The sequence below is a fragment of the Ascaphus truei genome, chromosome 2 (assembly GCF_040206685.1).
Source record: "Ascaphus truei isolate aAscTru1 chromosome 2, aAscTru1.hap1, whole genome shotgun sequence".
Classification (NCBI taxonomy): Eukaryota; Metazoa; Chordata; class Amphibia; order Anura; family Ascaphidae; genus Ascaphus; species Ascaphus truei.
The window spans coordinates 470,774,993-470,796,155 of NC_134484.1; the positions used below are offsets into that span (position 1 = coordinate 470,774,993).

Consider the following 21,163-nt stretch of genomic DNA (forward strand, 5'->3'; position numbering starts at 1 on the left):
TTCTTCTGATATTGATGTAATATAATACATGTTGTTAAGAAATGTGTTACTGGCCCTTCTGGCAGAAAATGACAGTTGAAGACATAATATATCTTACCTGCTGATGGTTATATAAGAAAACAAAATTACTTTGTTTGGGTGTTTAACTTGCATAACTGCAAAATGACCAGATATTCCCTCCTTGCAGATTTCGAAACCACAAAAATATCTCCTGTATTCGCGTAATATGTGTGGATCCATGCTGGTAGCTAGCAAATGTGTCTGTGAGAGAGAGAGCTAGCAAATGTGATAGAGAGCTAGCAACACAGACACAGAATGCCCCATGCGAGAGCGCGTGAATGTATCAAGAGAGCTCGAATGTGTCTATGATAGTGAAAGACAGCTAATGTGTATGTGAAAGAGAAAGCGGACTGTGTCTTTGTGGGAGAGGGCGAATGTGTCAGAGAGAGATAGCAAGAGAGATCACTCGAATGTGTATGTGAGAGAGCCCTAATGTCTCCGGGAGAGAGAGTGCTAAGGTGTGAGAATGTCCTCATGTATCTATGAGAGAGGGAGAGAGAACGCCAATAATGTCTGAGAGAGAGTGAATGCCAGTGTGTCTGTGAGAGATCATTCAAATCTCCCTTTATGAAAGCATAGTTTTGCCGCCTTTTCCATTTGCAAAAGTATTTTCCTCCCCTCAATCTCAAATATTTGGTTTTTTACAGCATATCCCTACAAACTTTTTCACTGTATTTTTACCTCCACTGCTAATTTCTATCCATGAAGTCTCTACAATCTTCAGCAATTTGTTCATAAACATCTTCCCTCATAATAGGTTATAAATGCCGTTTAACATATAAACATACTCCACCGCCTCTTCTATTTGCTCGATCCCTCTGAAAAAGGGGATAACCCTCTAGCTGGCCAGTCATGAGTTTCATCCCACCGGGTTTCAGAAATGCATGATCTCCTGTTTCTTACTTCTAGCTATTAATTAAAGTAAACCAGAAGAGAAAGAACTCAGTTTAGAATAGCACTCAGTTATCAGTGCTTGTAAGTGTAGATAGTAAAATTAATCTTTAATCAAAATCGGTAAACTTAATGGTGCGACAAAATGAATTAAAATAAGAGAACATCGGAGGAGTACCTGGCTTAAATCACTAGTGACTACAAATATTAGTGTAATAATGTAGTCATATAAGCTACTGTCAAAGTATTGCAAGTAGCCTTAAGACTTAGTTCTAACGTACTGGGCCCTTAATTTTCCTCTTAGATGTACTCTATATTAAAAAAGACTCTATATGAGTCTAAGCTGGAACAATGCCAATAGTTGGTGGATCACAACTTGCAGATAGACCCCTATTGGTCGGTCTTATTGTGTGGTAATATCAAATTGCTTTCAGTCCTCAAAGATGTGGACTGCAGCTAGCAGGTATGAAATATAATACTTCCCCCTGGCCGAGGGGGGGGGAGTATAAATAGTGTTAAAGCCATACAATCATGTGGCAAATAACACACTGTAATGTATAGATTGCGTGTAGTATATACTGGGGTGACAGTGAGCTAGTGTATATGCTTGCTCTGTCCGGAGTGCAGAGTATTCATATAGCAATATATTAGTTTGGTGAGGCTTCTATCCGCTATTCTCACGTGACAGAACCTATCAAGTGGTTATGGCATGTGGAGCCTCTCACCTCCGGTATCCCGGCTGTGTGTCACTGCTCTAATGCTGCAGGGAGGATTTCTCCTGCAGCTGAACTGCTAGCCCTCTCGGCAAGTATCAGAGACTCGTGCTGCAGCTCAATTAGACTATATTGATGGCGTTACGAGCCATTCACCTCAGAGATCGCAAACCTTAAGCTAAATAATCAAACCCTGCTTTCTGTCTAAGTGATAAGCTGATAATGCCACATTAAAAAGCCCCCGTCTACGATCATTTCGCGTTATGTTTTTTCAAGACTGTCGGGCTAGTGAGTGAATGTGACCCTATTGGATCATTTTATGCACCATGCATTGCACTGATTGGTTAATGCAACTATGTAGAAGGATGTCTGTGATAGGTGGACACGTCTTCATGTTGTGATGTAATAGGTTACATAGAGCCCTGTATATCAACCAGTCCTATAATGCGGACAGGCTGATCAAATTAATTCAAGCTCCCCCATTTTATCAATCAAGCTTCTTGCATTAGCAAGCATGCACTAATGATAACAATAATACAGATTGGTAAAAAGGGTAGCTGCGCCAGCTTTTCTAATAGTATTATCTGTATATAATATGGGTGCATCAACATTAGGCACACTTCCCCCCTCCCCAACCCCCACTCCACGACTCATAGCTATTTTCTAATTCCTATTGTTACAGCTCAAAATATTCTTCTGGAGAAAAGTTGCCCAGCCACCAGATAAAAGGATGTAAAACTATATTTTGTACTGTACTGGTTACTTACCCAGCTTTTCCCCATTTACCCTCTATTGTGTTAGGCCTCTGTGAAAGCTGTGGTACTGCTATTCTCCAGTATCTCGGGACGCTACAGGTTAACTCTGGATTTGCTCTGCAGAGAGCTGTAAGCCCTAGGGTTGTATCAGGTATACATTGCCCGGGGAGGGGGAAGCCCATGTCGCTTTGCGTTTAGGCAAAATTCCTCGTTGCAAATACCAGTAAGGCTCTTCAAGCAACTGCAGTCCTCTGGGTCTCCAGACGGAAAAGATGTGAGCCGCAAATATTGTTAAACATTGACAAGTGTTATACATTGTGCCCCCATTTTGAAAGAGCATATTTCGACCAAACCGTGTACGATATATAAAAAGGCTAAAAGCCTTAAAACTATTAAAGCACCGTCTAAATGAAAGAAAGCTTCCACAAGTCCTGTTACTTTTTCACCTGTCAGAATAGGAAATTTGGACCCAGTGACAAAAGAGGTAAAAGTCGAATCTGAAAGCATATGTTCACAAGAAATACATCTAAGATATTTAAAGCTACCCTTAGGTAACTGTCTATTACGAGTGTTTGGATTACTTGAGAACAAGCTAGTGGAGACTGAATTGGCAATTGTTTTAGCCTTTCTGAAAACAAAACGAGGGCCCTCTGTATAAATTTGTTTTATGGGTACGCGCTCTCTTGGACATCATTTATTCTCTGGTTCCCTGGTGCATTAGTGCCTATTTTTTCCAACCCAATCGAACTGAAGACAAATACACACCCACACACCACACATACCCCAAACACCACCCCCCCGCGCACGCCAGCCACCGAAACCCCCCCCCCCCCAGTCAGCCATCAAACAACCCCGTACCTCTGCTGGATGAGAGAGCCCTGTGCGGGACTCGGGCTACAGCGGTGTGAGGCATGAGCCGCAGACAGTGTGCCGCCACCGAGCACACTCAGAAAGACCCCCCCCTCCTCCCGCCGTGTATCTGTACCTCCGCCTCTTGAGTAGTCAGGAGAGAGGGAGGGAGGCAGGACCATGATGACACACAGCGGCACACACACACAGCGGCACACACACACACACACACACACACACACTGACACACACACGCAGAGTCACACACACACACACATGCGCAGTCACACACATGCGCGCGCAGTCACACACGCAGTCATACACACAGACGCGCAGTCACACACACAGATGCAGTCACACACACACGCGCGCGCGCAGTCACACATGTGTGCAGTCACACACACGCGCGCAGTCACACACACACGCAGAGTCCCGCGCACGTGGAATTCACAGTTAGTATAAATATATTAGTGTCGAGCACGTGCATTCTAAGTCACACTTCTTTGTGTTTTGATTTTTTATTAAAAACATCATTACAAATGTGTGTGACAAAAGACAAAGAAGTTTCACTTAAAATGCGAGTGCTCGACACACACCCTTTTTTTTTGCTTTGAGTGCCACGGACATTTTTATATACATATAAATAAACACACACCCCTTTCAGTAATTGTCTTGGTCTATTGCAGGCCTGCACAACACGCGGCCCGCCTGCACTCATTGTGCGGCCCGCGGCGCCTTTCCCTGTACATCCCCCCCCTGCGCGCGAGCCCACTCTCCCCCTCCTCACGCGCGCGAGCCCACTCTCCCCCTCTTCGCGCGCGCGAGCCCACTCTCCCCCTTTTCGCGCGCGCGAGCCCACTCTCCCCCTCTTCACGCGCGCGAGCCCACTCTCCCCCTCTTCGCGCGCGCGAGCCCACTCTCCCCCTCTTCGCGCGCGCGAGCCCACTCTCCCCCTCCCCCTCCCCCTCCTCGCGCGAGAGCCCGCTCTCAGGACTGCGCTCTGTATGCGTGTGGCACTTCCTGTTTGCGAGTGCGCTAGTCCTGTCTGAGGAGAGGTGCAGGGGGTGATTGTAGAGGGAGAAAGTGGGGTGGCCCCTTATTAAAGGGGTTGCACCCCATTTGGCCACCCCTGACCGCACCAGGGAGACAAGGGGTTAACTGGACTGAGGTCCAGAAATGTGATTTAACCCTTGTTATGACCTGTAACTGTATTTTCCCCTGTTCCATTGTAATGTCTGTGTTAGTCAGTGTCTGCATCACACACACACACTAGAATCCATCCGGGAGCACAAGGGTTAATAGTCCTTTAATGATTATAGCTCTTTGTGAAGTTTTCCCACCTTTTCAGGCACCATTTTGCAGGTTCCCATAAGCCACCATTAGGGCTCAATGCTTTTAAATGGTGAATATTGCTGTAAAGTCCGGTTCCTGAGAAGACCAGCAGATGGCGTCCGAGAGGGAGAGCGGCGGTTTCCCATTGAAAGTCTATGGGCTCATTGACTTCAATGGAGAAACCCTCGAAAAACTTTTCAGGAATGAGTTGGCTGCCTTCCAAACCGCTTAACCACAAAGCGGATACAATGTCCTTTAAAAGAGTTAAAATCACTTGAGTCAAGTTCAACGTCAATTAGCGTGGGAATAAACAGTTCTGGGGGCCCTAGAAATAAAATTATTTTTGCCCCTAGTTCCTAGGCTTCCCCCCACTCGACCACAACCGGGTCCCCGAATCCTGGACCCCCGATAAGGGTCGAACCAGATAGAGTGGGTCGCGCCATAGGCTTTGCCGGTGGCGGCAGAAACGACTCAGAAAAATGACTAAGTGTGAAATGCTGAATTTTAGGAATCCATATCTCTGGTTCCGGAGGGACCAAAGGATCAAGGTTTGGGGTATCTGTAGTCACTGCTCCGGCATAACTGCAGAACCATCCTTGACCCTCTTGGACCAACCCGACGGAGTATGAACCCCCTTGAAAGTTCGGGGCTTTTACCATTGATTCTAATGAGGGAAAAGCCGCATGGTGAAAAAATGACTAAGTGTAAAATGTTGAAATGTGTAAGTCCATATCTCCGGTTCTGGAATGCCCAGAGGGATGGGATTTGGGTGACATGTAGCCAAGGTTCCGGTTTTAATGCATGCCCATTTCCAGCCCCCTCAGACCAACCAGACGGAGTATGGACGACTGTAAAGATTTGTGGATTTTCTCATAGACTTCAATGGCGGCGGTTCCCCATTGAAAGTCTATGGTAGGAAACCCCATTGACTACAACGGCGGAGTTGCTCCATTGAAACCCATGGCGGCGGAGCCCGTTGTTTTCAATGGGGATTTAGTGAAAAGCTGAGATTTCTTTTAGCGGAGATTTTTGTATTAAAATGAAAAATGATTTCATGTGCATTTGTGTAACTCCGGCTCCATAGGTCGTAGCAAGTCGCTTTTTGGATCATATGGTGCCCCAGTTCCGGCCATTAGAACTGGGAAGTTTGGTTCTGCTAGACCCAATGGAACCGGATATTTTAATACGTTTATGTTTTATGCTTAATACTGTATTCTAAGGTATGGACAAAGACGTAGAGGAAATTCCTTTGTCCACCAAGATAGCAGATGGCCCTTAGAGGCGCCCTAATGTCTAGGATTTGAGTGCTGTTCAAAGGGTCTTGTCACCCTCCCTGTTTACCTAAGGGCGGAGGACGCTCAAGCCAGAGCAGTCTTTAAGTGTCCCACTTCACACCTTTCAACAAAGGTTTTCCTGCCAGAACTCCAAATGATAGACTGGCTGGCATTCCTGATGCAAATGTGGGGCTTCAGAAATGAGACCCCAGAGTTCTGTGCCAACTAGCAGGGGGGCATGGGTCAGAATGCTTTCCCACGTTAGTGAGTGGCTGGAGGTAATTGAAAACCAATCCCCTGTGCTTAAGGTTAAGAATAGAGGGACAAAAGATATATAAACTGCTGTTCCCTATATTCCGTTGTTGTTCATGTTGTTCATGCAAAGTTCTTCATGGTTCTTCATGCAAATGATCTTCATGCCTGCATGTCATCAGGCCTGTTGTGCTATACCATCTTGATTGCTGAGAAGAAATGCCATGCATGTGTCCTGCCTGTTTTGCTGTGATGTCAGCTGAAATATGGGAGAAGTGGCCAGTCTGTAATCCTGATGGCTTTCTTGCCATAATCTTTAAGTAAGTGTCTATATTTTGCCTGTTATTTGTACATATCTGTTGTGTTCACCTTTATCAAGGAATAAAATCACTTTATTATATTTTAAGTCTCGTCCCAGTTCAAACCCAGGTATATATATTTATATATAGTTTTGGTGTAAATTACAACCTGTCACAAGCTACCGTGACAGTGATGTGAGGAGAGGTGCAGGGGGTGATGTGAGGAGAGGTGCAGGGGGGGTGAGGAGAGGTGCAGGGGGGGTGAGGAGAGGTGCAGGGGGGGTGAGGAGAGGTGCAGGGGGGGTGAGGAGAGGTGCAGGGGGGTTGAGGAGAGGTGCAGGGGGGGTGAGGAGAGGTGCAGGGGGGGTGAGGAGAAGTGCAGGGGGGGTGAGGAGAGGTGCAGGGGGGGTGAGGAGAGGTGCAGGGGGTGAGGTGAGGTGCAGGGGGGGGGGTGAGGAGAGGTGCAGGGGGGTTGAGGTGAGGTGCAGGGGGGGTGAGGTGAGGTGCAGAGGGGGTGAGGTGAGGTGCAGAGGGGGTGAGGTGCGGTGCAGAGGGGTGAGGTGAGGTGCAGAGGGGTGAGGTGAGGTGCAGAGGGGTGAGGTGAGGTGCAGAGGGGTGAGGTGCAGGGGGGTGAGGTGAGGTGCAGGGGGGTGAGGTGAGGTGCAGGGGGGTGAGGTGATGTGCAGGGGGGTGAGGTGAGGTGCGGGGGGGTGAGGTGAGGTACAGGGGGGTGAGGTCATGTAGAAGGGAAAGGTGCATCCGGAGCAACAGCAAACAGCCCAATGACGTCACAGTCCAAAATTGAACAATTTGGGCTGTTTGCTGTTGCTCCGGATGCACTTTTCCCTTCTACATGACCTCTCTGACGGATGCACGCTGTAGGACTCACTGCTGAGGAATTATTGGACCCAGGACGGATGAGCTGACAGGGGGTAAGATTGCCGTTTTGCCCCTGAGCCCCAACCTTTATAGTGGTCTTTATTTATCCTCGCATGTTCCTACCAGCCCTGCACAATCAGTGCTTCATTCAACTTTAGCCGAGGAGCGCATGACAGTCATATCTCTGGGTGAGGTGAGGTGCAGGGGGGTGAGGTGAGGTGCAGGGGGGTGAGGTGAGGTGCAGGGGGATGAGGTGAGGTGCAGGGGGTGAGGTGCAGGGGGGTGAGGTGAGGTGAGGTGCAGGGGGGTGAGGTGCAGGGTGGTGAGGTGAGGTGCAGGGGGTGAGATGCAGGGGAGTGATGTGAGGTGAGATGCAGGGGGTGAGGTGCAGGGGGTGGGATCTGTGTGGGCTGCAGGGGGTATTGTTTGTTATGTGGAGGGGGAGTATTGTGTATGGGTGAGGGGGAGAGATGGGGGTGTGAGATAGTGGGTGAGTCTCGCAAAGGTTGATGATGAGGCGTGAAGGGGGGATATGATGATGAGGGGTGCTGGGGGAGATATGAGGATGATGAGGGGTGCTGGGGGAGATATGAGGATGATGATGACGAGGGGTGCTGGGAGAGATATGCGGATGATGATGATGAGGGGTGCTGGGGGAGATATGAGGATGATGATGATGAGGGGTGCTGGAGGAGATATGAGGATGATGATGAGGGGTGCTGGCGGAGATATGAGGAGGATGATGATGAGGGGTGCTGGGGGAGCTATGAGGATGATGATGATGAGGGGTGCTGGGGGAGATATGATGATGATGATGATGATGATGAGGGGTGCTGGGGGAGATATGATGATGATGATGAGGGGTGCTGGGGGAGATATGAGGATGATGATGATGATGATGATGAGGGGTGCTGGGGGAGATATGAGGATGATGATGAGGGGTGCTGGGGGAGATATGAGGATGATGATGAGGGGTGCTGGGGGAGATATGAGGATGATGATGAGGGGTGCTGGGGGAGATATGAGGATGATGATGATGAGGGGTGCTGGGGGAGATATGAGGATGATGATGATGATGATGAGGAGTGCTGGGGGAGATATGATGATGATGAGGAGGATGATGATGATGATGAGGGGTGCTGGGGGAGATATGATAATGATGAGGAGGATGATGATGATGATGATGAGGGGTGCTGGGGGAGAGAGGATGAGGATGAGGATGATGATGATGAGTGCTTGGGGAGATATGATGATGATGATGATGATGATGAGGGGTGCTGGGGGAGATATGAGGATGATGATGATGATGGGTGCTGGGGGAGATATAATGATGATGAGGGGTGCTGGGGGAGATATGAGGATGCTGATGATGATGGGTGCTGGGGGAGATATGATGATGATGAGGGGTGCTGGGGGAGATATGATGATGATGATGAGGGGTGCTGGGGGAGATATGATGATGATGATGATGATGAGGGGTGCTGGGGGAGAGATGATGATGATGAGGGGTGCTGGGGGAGATATGATGATGATGATGAGGGGTGCTGGGGGAGATGATAATGATGAGGGGTGCTGGGGGAGAGATGATGATGATGAGGGGTGCTGGGGGAGAGATGATGATGATGATGAGGGGTGCTGGGGGAGATGATAATGATGAGGGGTGCTGGGGGAGAGATGATGATGAGGAGGGGTGCTGGGGGAGATGATGATGACGAGGGGTGCTGGGGGAGAGATGATGATGATGACGAGGGGTGCTGGGGTAGAGATGATGATGATGATGAGGGGTGCTGGGGGAGAGATGATGAGGGGTGCTGGGGGAGAGATGATGAGGGGTGCTGGGGGAGAGATGATGATGGGTGCTGGGGGAGAGATGATGATGATGGAGGGGTGCTGGGGGAGATATGCTGATGATGATGAGGGGTGCTGGGGGAGATATGCTGATGATGATGCTGATGATGATGAGGGGTGCTGGGGGAGATATGATGCTGATGATGATGAGGGGTGCTGGGGGGGAGAGATGATGATGATGATGATGAGGGGTGCTGGGGAGAGAGATGATGATGATGATGATGAGGGGTGCTGGGGGAGAGAGATGATGATGATGAGGGGTGCTGGGGGAGAGATGATGATGATGATGAGGGGTGCTGGAGGGGAGGGGATGATGAGGATGATGAGGATGATGAGGATGATGAGGATGATGAGGATGATGAGGATGATGAGGATGATGAGGAGGAGGAGGAGGAGGAGGAGGAGGAGGAGGATGAGGATGAGGATGAGGATGATGATGATGATGAGTGCTGGGGGAGAGATGAGGATGATGATGATGATGATGGGTGCTGGGGGAGAGATGATGATGATGATGATGATTTTACCCGTGCGCCCCAAATCTGTTTTCCTTGGAGCAGTTCGGCCCTTCTCGCTTTACAAGTTGTGCTGGCCTGGTATATTGATATCTTTTAGAATCCAGAAGAGTACAATATTTGTATAAAGGATTGTAATTTATATTTGTTATGTCACTCACACTGCAATTATTCTCCCTTGTGATAATGGAACAGACTTTTGCTTCTTTTCAAACTCATTCATTTTTTTCCTCTCTCCTTTGGCAATACCCAACATATGTCTCACCATACAGTATTTCTTTGAGTTGTCTGAAGCTTTTGAATTATCGTCACATTTATGGTCTGAGCATAACAGAATACACGGGGCCTGAGCATAACAGAATACACTGGGCCTGAGCATAACAGAATACACTGGGCCTGAGCATAACAGAATACACTGAACCTGAGCAAAACAGAATACACTGGGCCTGAGTATAACAGAATGCACTGGGTCTGAGTATAACAGAATACACTGGGTCTGAGCTGACGAAGTTGAGACATTAGGGGGTCTGACATAACAGCATTAGGATGAAGCCATTTTGTTTGAATATTTCAATCCGCCATTTTGTCTTGTCTCTGTGAGTTTCATTTCTGTGTTTCATTTCTGTATGAACAAACATGTGAAGCAGAGAATGGAATGTTTTCGCTCTTAGCTGACTTTATTGATCTTTCCTCATCCAATCAGCTTCAAATTGAAAGTGTAAACAGGCTAGAAGTTGTGAGAACCCATGAGATAAGCTCAGATTCTTACAGAGAAACTGATTCTCATACAATGTGCCAAGTGGCAGAATAGGCACATCCCATTTAACCCCATAATGGTTTTTAGCTGACAGACAGTTATCCAGTATTATTATGTATTACAAAATGACATCAGCTTTAGTATTGTTATGTATTATAAAATGAGGTAATATTAGTGACGTGCAAGCCCCCCCATAAAGGGGTGGAGCTTTAGGTTTTAGGGTATAAATATATGGCATACCGTGTTATTGTTAGAGAGCTTTTTTTTTCAAAAGCTGTCTCCGTTGTGCACTTGACTTGAATAAATTCACGTGTTATTCTGTTTCAAAATAACCTCAGACTGTGTTTTTTATTTACGCTTTTCTTAGATGGCGCATTCCGAATAGGGACTCAATATCATCGGAATCGAGCACCCGGATTAATCACTCCTCCATCACTCAAACCTGAGCGCTCATATGAATCAAGGTAAGTCTACCTGCATTTTTTAGACAAACAGCCTGATTAAATTGTTTTGATTGATGCTTGGAGCTGATTTTTGAACGGTGTCTTATCTGATGTGACGAGTAAGAATCCCTAGCAGTTTCACGTGAATTTATTATTCTCTGTTCTTGTATCCATTTTAAAGTGTAAGAGTTGTTAAGAGTTGTTAGGGGCTAAAGTAAGAGTCCTGTTAAATTTTTTGCTGTTTTGGTGATGAAGGTGAGTGTTTGTATGCTTAAAGGGATTGTTTTCAGACCGTCCTGGGTTGTGATAAATATTTTTGTTGTCTGAGCAGGACGGGTCCCTGAGTTTATGGATATCTGGTTAGAAAGTCTTATCTGTATCCATGTTATAAAAGTATAAGGTGTATCAGGACTGGGTTGGACCCGCTGAAGTGATTCAAGTTTTTCTTTGGTATAGTTATGGTGAGAAAATATGATTGGGAACAGTCTCGTGACAAGTCCTTATTTGCATATTTACACTATTCAGAACAATAAAATGCCAAAAGAGTTGTACGTAATCAGCTTGCGCTGATTATTGTAACGCTAAATTGTACAGGTCAATTAAAAGTTGATTGCTGTAGCCGAAGTAGTGTACATTGTCAATTAAATTTGATTATTGTAGCCGAAGAAGTATTGTACAGGTCAATTAAATTTGATTTCTGTAACCGAAGAAGTATTGTACAGGTCAATTAAATTTGATTTCTGTAACAGGGGAATAATGGGAAACCAAAAATTCTCAAAGGATTGTGTGTCTGCAGACGAAAATAATAAACAATGAATACAGAGAACGAAAAGAGACAATATAAATATATTTCGTTGGCCAGAGAATGGCACTGTTTGTACTAGGGGTCTTTTTCTGTGGGATTGAGAAGCGCCTTCTCATGTGTTTTTGAATCCCACAGTAGTTACTGTTAAAATCACTGTATAATATATCATTCTAATTCTGCTGATTAAGCAAACAACATCCTAGTTGCTAATTTATTATTTATTTGTAGAATGTTTTGCCAGGAAGTGGTGCATTGGGAGTCACCTCTCATTTTTGGGTGTGTCCTGGGTATAGAGTTAAAGGACAGGTGATACATAGTTGCAAATACAGTTACATAAGTGAGCAGGGTATATATTATATGCAAGGCATTTCACATTTTTAGCAGAATAGTTACAATGGAGTGTTTGGGGTGGAGGCCAGACTGGAATTGGCTAGGGGCATTTGTCATAGTATATTAATTGTTTAATTGGGAGTGAACACATTTTTGTCCATGACTTTGGATAGTATCATAGTATATGATTTTATTTATATATATATAACATAATATATAGACAGAGGTATCTCCTATTAATGCTCCTCATATTTATATAACATAATATATAGACAGAATATATATATATATATATATATATATATATATATATATATATATACAGTGCTCGACAAACCCGGTCGCCCACTCGCCATGCGCGAACGGAAATTGGCCGGTGGACAGCTACTTTTTTTCCCTGCTCTGCGCAAATTTTTTTTTTTGAAATAAATAAATAACAAACAAATAAATATCCTCCTTGCTGATTGGCCAATTGGTCGTGACGCGGAATGGAGCCCTTCTCTGCAGGGGTAAGTAATGGCTGCTCCTGCTCCTCCCGCGCGCGGTCCCTGTCTCCTGTCCGCGCTTCCCCCCTCATCCCCTCCAGTCTCCGCTCCTGTCCCCGTGGCTGCTCGCGCGGGGCAGGAGATACCAGTGGGCAATTCCCCCCCCCCCCTTCCTTGCCCTTCGGTTCTGTTCCTGTCCCCGTGGCTGCTCGCGCGGGGCAGGAGATGACAGCGGGCAATGTCCCAACCCCCCCCCCCCCATCCCAGTTGCCCTCCGGTCCCCGCTTCCCCCGCCCCCCCCCCCCCCCACACACACAAATTAAAAAAAAAATAACAAAAACAAATATCCTCCTGTCTGATTGGTCGTGACGCGGAATGGAGCCCTTCTCTGCAGGGGTAAGTAATGGCTGCTCCTGCTCCTCATGCGCACGGTCCCTGTTTTCTGCCCACACTTCCCCTCCTGCCCCGTGGCTGCTCGCGCGGGGCAGGAGATACCAGCGGGTGATTCACACCCCTCTCCGTCCTGGTTGACCTCCGGTTCTGCTCCTGTCCCCGTGGCTGCTCTCGCGGGGCAGGGGATGACAGCAAGGGATGTCCCTCCCCCCGGACCTGCTTCCCCTCAGTCTCCGCTCCTGTCCCCGTGGCTGCAAGCGCGGGGCAGGAGATGTCCCCCCCTGCCCCCCGTCCCGCTTGCCCCCGGTGCCCGTGGCTGCTCGCGTGTGGCGGGAGATGCCAGCTGGTGTGTTCCCCTCCGCTTCCCCCCCTCTCCACCCCCCCACAGTGTGTGTGTGTGTGTGTGTGTGTATATGGGAGAGTGTGTGTGTGTGTGTGTGTGTGTGTGTGTGTGTGTGTGTGTGTGTGTGTGTGTGTGTGTGTGTGTGTGTGTGTGTGTGTGTGTGTGTGTGTGTGTGTGTGTGTGAGAGAGAGAACGTGTAGGACACCAGAGGTACCCCCCACCCCACCCAGTCAGTCATACCCCCCCCACCCAGTCAGTCATACCCCCCCCCCACCCAGTCAGTCATACCCCCCCGCCCAGTCCATCATACCCCCCCACCCAGTCAGTCATACCCTGCCACCAACTCAGTCATACCCCCCACCCACTCAGTCATACCCCCCCCACCCCGTCAGTCAAAAGTCAGTCATAGTCAGTCATACCAACCCCCGCCCCCTGCCCAGTCGACCAGTCATCCCACCCAGTCAGACAGTCAGTAATCCCCACCCAGTCAGACACCCTGTCACCCCACCCCCCCAATCACCCAGTCAGTCACCCAACCCCCCAATCACCCCACCCAGTCACCTCACACCCCCAGTCACCCCATCCCCCCACAGTCACCCTCTCTCTGTCTCCCACCCTCTCTCTGTCTCCCACCCTCTCTCTGTCTCTCACCCTTTCTCTGTCTCTCACCCTCTCTCTGTCTCTCACCCTCTCTCTGTCTCTCACCCACTCTCACACTCTCTCTCTCACCCTCTCTCTCACCGTCTCTCACCCTCTCTCTCTCTCCGTCTCTCACCCTCTCTCTCTCCGTCTCTCACCCTCTCTCTCTCCGTCTCTCACCCTCTCTCTCTCCGTCTCTCACCCTCTCTCTCTCCGTCTCTCACCCTCTCACCATCTCTCTCACCCTTTCTCTGTCTCACCCTCTCTGTCTCACCCTCTCTCAGTCTCACCCTCTCTCAGTCTCACCCTCTCTCAGTCTCACCCTCTCTCTGTCTCACCCTCTCTCTGTCTCACCCTCTCTCTGTCTCACCCTCTCTCTGTCTCACCCTCTCTCTGTCTCACCCTCTCTCTGTCTCACCCTCTCTCTGTCTCTCACCCTCTCTCTGTCTCTCACCCTCTCTCTGTCTCTCACCCCCTCTCTCTCTCTCACCCCCTCTCTCTCTCTCACCCCCTCTCTCTCTCTCACCCTATCTGTCTCTCACCCTCTCTCTGTCTCTCACCCTCTCTCTGTCTCTCTCACCCTCTCTGTCTCTCTCACCCTCTCTCTGTCTCTCTCACCCTCTCTCTCACCGTCTCTCACCCTCTCTCTCTCCGTCTCTCACTCTCTCTCTCTCCGTCTCTCGCCGTCTCTCGCCCTCTCTCTCTCCGTCTCTCGCCCTCTCTCTCTCCGTCTCTCGCCCTCTCTCTCTCCGTCTCTCGCCCTCTCTCTCTCCGTCTCTCGCCCTCTCTCTCTCCGTCTCTCGCCCTCTCTCTCTCAGTCTCTCGCCCTCTCTCTCCGTCTCTCGCCCTCTCTCTCTCCGTCTCTCGCCCTCTCTCTCTCCGTCTCTCGCCCTCTCTCTCTCCGTCTCTCGCCCTCTCTCACCCTCTCTCCGTCTCTCACCCTCTCTCCGTCTCTCACCCTCTCTCCGTCTCTCACCCTCTCTCCGTCTCTCACCCTCTCTCCGTCTCTCACCCTCTCTCCGTCTCTCACCCTCTCTCCGTCTCTCACCCTCTCTCCGTCTCTCACCCTCTCTCCGTCTCTCACCCTCTCTCCGTCTCTCACCCTCTCTCCGTCTCTCACCCTCTCTCACCCTCTCACCCTCTCTCTCTCTGTCTCTCACCCTCTCTCCGTCTCTCTCACCCTCTCACCCTCTGTCTCACCCCTCTCTGTCTCACCCTCTCTCTGTCTCACCCTCTCTCTGTCTCACCCTCTCTCTGTCTCACCCTCTCTCTGTCTCACCCTCTCTCTGTCTCACCCTCTCTCTGTCTCACCCTCTCTCTGTCTCACCCTCTCTCTGTCTCACCCTCTCTCTGTCTCACCCTCTCTCTGTCTCTCACCCACACTCTCTCTCTCACCCTCTGTCTCGTCCTCTCTCTCACCCTCTGTCTCGTCCTCTCTCTCACCCTCTGTCTCGTCCTCTCTCTCACCCTCTGTCTCGTCCTCTCTCTCACCCTCTGTCTCGTCCTCTCTCTGTCTCGTCCTCTCTCTGTCTCGTCCTCTCTCTGTCTCGTCCTCTCTCTGTCTCGTCCTCTCTCTGTCTCGTCCTCTCTCTGTCTCTCACATCCTGTCTCTCACCCTGTCTCTCACCCTGTCTCTCACACCCTCTCTCTCACCCTGTCTCTCACCCTCTCTCTGTCTCACCCTTTCTCTGTCTCTCACACCCTCACTCACACCCGCTCTCTCACCCTCTCTCTCACCCTCTCTCTCTCTCACCCTCTCTCTGTCTCACCCTCTCTCTGTCTCACAATCTGGATATTTTATTTACCCTGTATATCTTAACTGCCCTATACTACACCGAAATAACCTATACTGCTGTCTTCCAGATCTAACTCTCGAGCTTCACACGGAAGACATCGGAATCCCCCCTAACCCAGAAGACAGGTAGGGAACACATCCCTTCCAATGTATAACATTGCGGGAATGAGGTACCTGGACATTGAGGGTCTGCGGATCAGGTAAGATCCCAGGCGGATTGCTGCTTAAAATATTGTGAAGCGGGGGCATCCAGGCACTAGTTAAGGGGTTCAGGAAATTAGTCATTCACATCTGGCTTTTTTTTCTAGATTCAACATTTATACACACACACACACACACACACACAACAAGGACTAATTGTAGTATAATGTAATACAATAAATAAACTTATGTCAAAAACGAATGTTCTTACTAGGAATTTATTCAATTTATTTCATTTATGGTTTTTTTAAAATGCGGGGCTGGGGGCGGGATTAGAGGTGGGGTTGGGGGCGGGACTAGGGGCGGGACTAGAGGCGGGGTTGGGGCGGGACTAGGTGGCGAGTAGATTTTTTGGTTCGGCGAGTAGATTTTTGGGTGATTTGTCAAGCACTGTATGTATATATATATATATATATATATATATATATATATATATAGCGTCAAAAATGTACTCAGCACTTCACAAAGAATACAGTAGAGGGAATTATAATAGAATAGTAAGTGCAGCAAAATCAGACAATAGGATAGGAAATCCATGCCCTTAAGAGCTTACAATCTAAGGTTTGAGGGGAATTTACAGAGATAGCAGGTGAGGGAATAAGTGCTGTAGATAGCAGTGCTTGGCCACAATGGGTGGTAGGAGTGACTGTGTGTGGAATAATAGCCATGAGTGCAGGCTATTGGGATGTTTAATTTGTGGGGCAAGTTTAAAGGTTAGTTAGTATTTAATGAAAAGGTTGATGCCATTTGCATCGGAGGAGATTACAGTGAGGCATGAATGAGAGCAAGTGTGTATTGGGCGAAGAGATATTGGTCTATAGTTTGAGACCGTGTTTTTGTCCCCACTTTTGAAGCTTGGGACAGCTCTGGTAGTTTTACAGGTCTTAGGGATATGGCCTGCAGACAGGATAGAGTTGATTATGGAAGCTATTGGTTTGACAATGGCTGAGGCCCAAAGTCTTAGGAACTTAGATTGTAGTACAGTCAAGTCCACATTAGCTACTTAGTTTTAAATATGAGGAGCATTAATAGGAGATACCTCTGTCTATATGCGGATGTTAAGACAGTAGTAAACACATTGATACAAGAATTTATTCCTAGGTATAAATTATCTCCCTATGAGACACTTATGGGATGACTTATGACTATCAGTAGTTCAAAGGAACAAATTAAGGACCATCTATTGGTAATAAAACAATTAATAAGTATTGTATGCCACTAATACATTTTTTGAGTCTCTCTAGGCAAAGTTGAAAGTGCACCTACTCGAGAAGGGGTTAATAGTTAAATATTTCCTACGGAAGCATGCTCTTCATCCCAGATGAAAAGGCCCATACTTACCACCAATACAGCAATTAAAGTGTCAGAGATTCCTGGATCCACGTGGCTCACATAAAACTCATTCCAGGGGGAGCATAAAGGGAAATAGAACAAAAAACAAAACAATCTAAGTGCAGACAGTTTTATAACTGGTGTATGAAATCTATGTTGGATCTTGGCTCATAAGTGTTGCCTACTTACAAGATGTAAGTCAAAAACAAGCGGTTTTGACACAATGGTCTCAGCAAGGAGGATTTCTCAACCAGGGATGTGGAGACTCCAAATCTCAGCTCAGCAGCAATGTGTATGCAAAAGAAAAGATAACCATAGTGCAGACCAGTACTATAAAAAAAACTCGACTTTATGGGGTTAAAAATGAACACTTACAATAAAAACAAGTAATTTATGCGTGTATCACATTCAATGTGATCAAGGAGAGAAAGCTGTTAGCTTCAGGCTCACCCGCCTCCTCCGGTGTGACTCTGCGTGGGACACCACTCTCTGGGACCATTTAATTATACAAGTGAATTGTTTTTCCCATCTGACTTTACTTAGTGTGTTTAGTAAATCTGTAGTGTCCTTTAAATATGCCTTTTGTTGTGTGACATATTTCTGCAGGAATATGTCTATGTACAGTGACAAATTGGCTGTTAGTGAGTCAATCCCCGAGACTATGGGTCTGCCTGGGGGATTGACTTCACTCTTATGAATTTTTGGCAGGTGGTAAAATACCGGTACTTTTGATTTGTCACTGTACAGAAACTTATATTCCCCCTCATCAAGCACCTCCATGTTCCTCCCCTTCTCCAATAGAGAACTCCACTCCTCTGTGAATTCATTTATTGGATTCTTTTTCAGTTTTATGTATGTTTCTTCATCATCTAGTAGTCTTAAAGATTCCTGGTTAAATTTATCTCTGTCCATCAGGACGGTTCCTCCCCCTTTATCCGCCTGCTTTATCACTAATTCCTCATTATCTATGATTTCTTTCAAGGCTGTTTTTTCTTGTTTTGTGAGGTTCTCTTTTAGTTTATGTTTCTGTGCCATCAGGTTCTCGAAATCTGTATTAATCATCTGTAAAAAAAGTTTGGCGAAACGCGTAGAGTGGTAGCCGTCCTGAGAGGAGAGAATTTGTAGCAGAACTTACACACCCGCGACCGGAAGTGACGTATCGGGACTAGACGGAAGTGACGTATCGGAGCCAGCCGGGCAGGACCATCCACCCGAGAGGGAGCTCCATGCAGAGACCCTCACAGCGTCCTATAACACCAATGATTTGGACAGGAACAACATACTCCAGAGGGAGCCCACGAGGGGGAGAGTCCTAGAAGACGGTGTCCAACGCAGAGTCCACACCAGAGGTGGAGAGTTCCAGAGAGTGGTGTCCCACGCAGAGTCACACCGGAGGAGGCGGGTGAGCCTGAAGCTAACAGCTTTCTCTCCTTGATCACATTGAATGTGATACACGCATAAATTACTTGTTTTTATTGTAAGTGTTCATTTTTAACCCCATAAAGTCGAGTTTTTTTATAGTACTGGTCTGCACTATGGTTATCTTTTCTTTTGCATACACATTGCTGCTGAGCTGAGATTTGGAGTCTCCACATCCCTGGTTGAGAAATCCTCCTTGCTTGAGACCATTGTGTCAAAATCGCTTGTTTTTGACTTACATCTTGTAAGTAGGCAACACTTATGAGCCAAGATCCAACATAGATTTCATACACCAGTTATAAAACTGTCTGCACTTAGATTGTTTTGTTTTTTGTTCTATTTCCCTTTATGCTCCCCCTGGAATGCAACTGGAGAGTGACAATTTGTGGGACTAGTGGAACCAGTCCCCACCAGCTGGGTCTGAGCAGGGGGTTTGAACTTATTATTGTTTGCACGTTGTTTTATCAAGTCACCATTGCTTATTAATCAATTGATTACACTTATAAATCACTGTATAACACAAGTGTACACTAATAGAGTTAGCGCCGTTTTTTTCACCTTCACTTATCACATAAAACTCATTCCAGCTCCATCAAAGACCAAAGTCATCTAAAGCACAGCCGCATCAAGTCAACGTTTTGACGAGACATAAACTTTGACCGTTAACCAACGAGGTAAATAAGACACCAGGCTGAGGCCTGGTCTTATCAGAACATTTCATTTTTTCAAAGACTCAATATTTTTATTCTTTTATAGTGTGTATAAGTTAGAATTTTAAGATGTATGCACCATTGGGTCTGCGAAAGTATAACCCACAGAGAGATGACAAGATTTTCATGATGATGGTCTGCGGAGCTTTGTCAACAATACTCATCTGTCTGTGTTCCTTATACATCGCAGATATCTATCACCATAGTCAAGGTAACACTACACAAAGCATCTCACCCACAAACATCACAAAGTCCACTGGTACATCCAGAAACAAACGAGACTTACATTTAACCCCTTGGGAAAGAGATAATACATTTATGGACACATGCAGAACAATATACCAGAAATCTGGTATTACCGAATCTTGCTGGGTATGTGGATACAGTACCGACACACTTTATTCTCGCTCGGCTAGTCCCGCGAATTCGGGTATACCCGGGTGTATTCAGGTTTCTGATCGTTTTCTGCCGGAGTGCATTGCGTTATTTTCCCGGCAGGGATTTAAGCATTTTATTCCGGCTGGCTGAAATACTGCAATGCCGTGTAAATACACATGGGGGCGCTTGCGAGCTGTTCTCTTTGAAGCCGTCCCCTATAATGAATTGTAATGCAGTATATATACTGTATATATATATACTGTATAGCAACAACCCCTATAAGCCCTAACATACAGTACTGTACACATACAGTACTGTATATGCACATACATAAATGATACTACTGAGATCCGCTGCTCTCTCTCTGCGCAAACATCCGCACATTAAAAATTATTTTAAATATATTTTTATTGATAGTGTACCCCCCTAAAGGGGCCTGTATCTCGGGGAGCAGGGGGTCCCCAGACCTGAAACCAGTGCGGTTCTGCTCTGATCATTATCATTTAACAGATCAGGCCCCCGTCAGCCAGGCATGAACCGTGGCTGGGAAGGCAAACGCAACGGGGCTTGTCAGAGGTGAGGAGCGGCGCATTCCAGGTATCTGCCAGGTACAAACTGGGCCTTTGCTCGAATAAAGTGTGTCGCAGCAGTATGTGCCTCAATCAGGAGTCACCCTGGATTGGCATTCCTTATTCACAGGAAGAATTAACTCCTGCAGCAAATGAAACACCAAGATTACCAGACATGTTGACTGGACAGTTCTCCAAAGAATTTAACAGGGTACCGTTAATGAATAATATTCCAGTGGGAGGTTATCACATAAGCAGTACAACTGGAAATGTTTCCATAGGTAAAGTCCTCCCTCCCACAAATGACACTTGTTTTGAACTAGACATATATGTAAACAAAGACCGAAGATCAATTTCCTATTGGTACAAATGCATAGATAACAGTACACTGAATCAGACACAATATAGAGCAAAACAAATAGCAGCAACAAAATACATAGCTGCAAACACATCTTTATTAGTAGATGCAATTTTTCGTGGATGCAGAAACTTTACTCTACCACGTGGAATTTATTGGCTCTGTGGAAAGTGGGCATATAGAATCTTACCTTGCAATTGGATAGGATCTTGCTATTTAGGGAAAGTAGTCCCTGCATTTACAATCACCAAAGAATTACCTGCAGGGCGTCTTAGAAACAAGAGAAAAACACCAAACACTGCAGGACTGAAAAGTAGTTTATGGAGAGAACAATTTTGGGCTAGTTTATTTCCAAATGTAGGAGCTGGGTTACTATATGACAGGCTTAATACATTAACAGATGTGTTAGATCAGCGGTGCGCAAACTGTGGGGCGCGACCCCCAGGGGGGGCGCGACACTGCCGACGGGGGGCGCGGGGTTTACAGAGGCCCCGCGCGCTTCCCGAAGGCACTTAAATTAAGTGCCGGGGGAGCTGCAGGGC

The 21,163-nt window shown here is 47.1% G+C and overlaps 1 protein-coding gene across 4 annotated transcripts in view; it reads right to left on the reverse strand.

The window, feature by feature from the left end:
• Window positions 1–21,163, reverse strand: part of LOC142488352 (uncharacterized) — a 106,328-nt gene that overhangs the window by 38,165 nt on the left and 47,000 nt on the right. The window lies entirely within an intron of this gene.